The sequence below is a fragment of the Hippocampus comes genome, unplaced genomic scaffold (assembly GCF_001891065.2).
Source record: "Hippocampus comes isolate QL1 unplaced genomic scaffold, H_comes_QL1_v1.1 scaffold412, whole genome shotgun sequence".
In the NCBI taxonomy this organism is placed as follows: domain Eukaryota; kingdom Metazoa; phylum Chordata; class Actinopteri; order Syngnathiformes; family Syngnathidae; genus Hippocampus; species Hippocampus comes.
The window spans coordinates 362,666-364,073 of record NW_017805343.1 but is presented as its reverse complement, the minus strand read 5'-3'; positions in this window follow the sequence as shown (position 1 = coordinate 364,073).

The following is a 1,408-nucleotide window of genomic DNA, read 5'->3' as shown; positions in this document are numbered from 1 at the left end:
TCTGAGACTCGTGATCTGATTGGCTATTGAAACCTGACTGTGCCCGTTCACTTACAGCGCACAGGGGCCTGCTCTGTTTAATCTGAAGGCCCCGAGCAAATTTAATTTACCTGGTAATACAGCTAGCTGAAATATGATTGGTTAAAAACTCTACCATCATAAATAAGTTATTTATCACACACAGTCTTTGTACCCAGGCTTTCAATGTTATTTAAAATAACATTGAAAGCCACTCAACTAAGTGGAAATAATACAACGTAAAGAATACAGAGAATAATTTTGTTTACATATTTATGAAAATAAAATAACATAAATTATAAAATAACATAAAATACATAAAAGTAAATTTACTTTTCTGAGAATGTTTAGGCCAGCAGAGAAGGCCTTGCTGGCCCTCAGGGTCCGCCACTGTGTGTACTGCTGTTGTTTTTGTATCGAATATGTCAAGTCTCAACACTGTTTACTTATTTTAACATGCTGGTACCCACATAAGATAAGATAAGATAACCTTTATTTGTCCCACAGTGGGGAAATTTGCAGTCTACAACAGCAAAATTGGGGCGGAACAAAGTGTTTCTTTGCACAAAATAAATGTTTCAGAAAAGAACTGAATACAGTTAAATATAAGTGCAATATAAAATAAAGCATGAGCAATATATATGTAGAATATATATAATAAATTAGCAATAGCATAGAAAACACAGCGTAAGGTGGCTGTGCTATTTACAATGGTTACAGGTTTATTCAGCAGCCTGACAGCAGTCGGTAGGAACACACACACTTACATGAAAAATCCTAGTGGGGGAGCCAACACTGCAAAACAGTTTTTCACTTTTCTCGGCAGGGTCCCGGTCCCCATTAACCGCGATAAGTGTGGGAACACTGCCCATGAAAATTTCAACATTCTACCTTCATAGACAAGGACTGTATCAATGTTCTGAACATAATGTGTGTAGCGCCCTCAGGATGCGGCATGAATGACGACACGAAGTCCACGATAAAAATACAGGGTTTATTCCTGGCAACCCGTGAGAACTGGTCCCACGAACATGAAACATACAAACAAGTGGCATGACGTACCAAATAAAGAAAACTACGAAGACAATTGATTTAACATAAATACACACAAACCTCGTGGGCTCACACCCATAAGGGGCTAAACTTCGGCCGAAATCCTGCCCGTCGTCGACTTGCCTCATACGGTAGGTTCTCGGCACTCTCGTCTTCTTACAAAATGGCTACATTGAGCTTGCAAACATGTTCTTTTAACGTGCGCCAGTAACGTGTAACGGCAACTAGGGTCGGGTGGACCTTTATCCGCGATAAATGTTTCCGGCCAACAATCGCCACTAGATGGCATCAGAACACCAATAACGAAACTGCTTAATGGAACATATTGGCAGTAACA